Here is a 2,376-nt window from a genome sequence, read left to right as displayed (position 1 = left end):
CCTATTTGCAATAAAACTGGTAGGCATTGTAACTGACCAAATCCCAGCTGTGACATCTTAGCAGGAAGGAGCATCAACATTTGGGTTCTTCCCTCTCCCAGTCTTTGAAAATAGATGTGATGCAACCTCCCGGCTCAAAGGGGCTCGTGGGTGTCATCATGGAACAAATAGGACAGGTTTGCTGTGAACAAGAGAGAAGAGGTGAGGAGCAGAAGAGCAGATGATGCCCCACATGTATCCTGACGGATGGAAGTGCTGTAATCATTCTTTAACCTTGACTCCGAATTATAACAGGATTCGATTGCATTTAGAGCCTTTTCTGTTTAAAAAAAAAAATTAAGGAAAGCTTTGCCCTTTTTATGAATGACATCTCCACCTTTGTTTTTCTAATGAGAAGTGATTAAAAACTAAAGATGACGTGTCTACAGAAATGAAAGGGACATTGAAAACAATTTGAGTCCAATTCTTTCTCTTTAAAACTTTTTATTATGGAATATACAGAAGCAGAGAGAACAACACATAATAAGGTCCCATTTACCCATCACCCGTATTCAATAATGATCATTCTGGCCAATTGTGTTTCATCTGTAGTGTTCCCACTGCTCACCACCACCCCGTAGATTATTCTGCAATCAGTCCCAGGCATCATACTATTTCATCTGTTATGCTTTAGTATGTAGCTCTAGCATCAAATGTAATTATCATACCTAAAAAAAGAGAACAACAGTTGCTTAATATCAGCCAATAGTCAGTAGTCATATTTTCTCAATTACTTAAATTTTTTTCACAGTTGATTTAGGGTCCAAATAAGGTTTGATTATTGAAATTTGTAAATTTGTCTCATACATTTCCAATCCAGTGGTCCTCAGTGTGAAGTCCCCAGACCAGAGGCCTCAGTATCATCTAGGATCTTCTTAGAAATGCAGTTTTTCTGTCATTAGCCAGGACCTACTGAATTAGAAATTCTAGGGGTAGGATAGCACATGCTTTCCTCCAGCGATTCTGATAGGCACTGAAGTTTGAGAAGAGCTACTCTCATCTCTGGGGTCTCGCTCTGTCTCTCAATGTATCTGTTGAAAAAATTGATCTTATGACCTGTATGCTTCCTGTAGGTTAGATCTTGCTGGTTGTGTTCCTATAGTAATTTAACAATTCTTTCTTAAATGAAAGGAGTAGTAGAGATGCTCACTCTACACAGATCAATTCACTTATATTAAACAGTCAGCATGATGAGCTACTCTCAGTTGACAGTGTTGGTTACTGTTTGTTTGTTCTGTTAGTTTGCAAGTGTGACTAAGAGAAACCAGTGTATGTTTTGAAAGTCTTCAAACTTTATTTTTGGTATTAGAATTAGAAGTGTTCCATTTTGGGACTTTATACCATGCCTACTAAGCCAAATTACAGGCTTATTAACACACTGTTAACACATCCAGTGGCATGAGGGTAGGCCAGCTCTCCAGTGTCCCCCTTCCCACCCCTTATCCCCACTCCCAATTTCTAGAGTCTCTTGTGGTGTAAATACTCACCCATGGCTGAGTTCAGGCTACCCATGAAATTGACCTGGAAAGACTCAGGCACAGTCAGCAATCAAGAGCCGGTAGGAGCTGATTCCATCACACCACTGGCACACCCTGTTTAGAATCTGGTCTTAATGCCACAGTTACATGGGTAGTTTAGGCAAAACCCACTGTTTTCCTTTGACTATGTGAATCAAACCTAAGATGCATGTGATGGTTAATTTTATGTGTCAACTTGGCTGGGCCACGTGTCCACATATTCAGTTAAACCTTATTTTAGATGTTTCTGTGAAGATGTTTTTTGGATGAGAGTAACATCTAAATCAGTGGACTTTGAGTAAAGCAGATTGCCCTCCATAATGTGGATGAGCCTCGTTTAGTCAGTTGAAGGCCTTAATAAAATGAAGAATGACTTTCTCTGAGGAATAGAAAATTCTGCCTGCAGTCTGTCTTTGGACTCAAACTGCAATATCAGTTCTTCCCTGGGTCTCAAGTTTGCTGGCATGTCCTGCAAAGTTTGGACCTACCAAGCTTCCACAATCATGTGAGTCAGTTCCTTAAAATGAATCTCTTCCTTTCTCTCTCTTTCTCTATATGTATACACATATGCATACACATACACTGTGTTGGTTCTGTTTATTTTCATTAAACTGTTTTCCCTAAAACTTTAAAATTTTTTATTTTTTAAAAAAGTCATAGCCCTAATTTTACAGCCTAGTAATAGATTGGGATCTATTGGGACAAACACTAATTTAAGGGCCCTTCTCCCCCAGGTGTCTTCCTACTGGCTTTTCTACAGCACTTGAAATTCCTACTTCACTCATATAAGGTAAAGCCTTGATGGCTCCTGTTTAAAAAT

At 39.1% G+C, this 2,376-nt stretch overlaps 1 long non-coding RNA gene across 1 annotated transcript; it reads right to left on the bottom strand.

Annotated features, from left to right (window-relative positions):
• Nucleotides 1-472: 472 nt before the first annotated feature.
• Nucleotides 473-2,042, bottom strand: LOC116668534. The gene is made up of 2 exons (XR_004325658.1): nucleotides 1,527-2,042; nucleotides 473-707 (listed from the first exon to the last, which is right to left on the bottom strand). It is a non-coding gene; the product is annotated as an uncharacterized LOC116668534 (long non-coding RNA).
• Nucleotides 2,043-2,376: the final 334 nt, after the last annotated feature.

The sequence above is a fragment of the Camelus ferus genome, chromosome 14, assembly GCF_009834535.1.
Source record: "Camelus ferus isolate YT-003-E chromosome 14, BCGSAC_Cfer_1.0, whole genome shotgun sequence".
Taxonomy (NCBI): domain Eukaryota; kingdom Metazoa; phylum Chordata; class Mammalia; order Artiodactyla; family Camelidae; genus Camelus; species Camelus ferus.
This window is presented reverse-complemented; position numbering and strand designations above follow the sequence as displayed.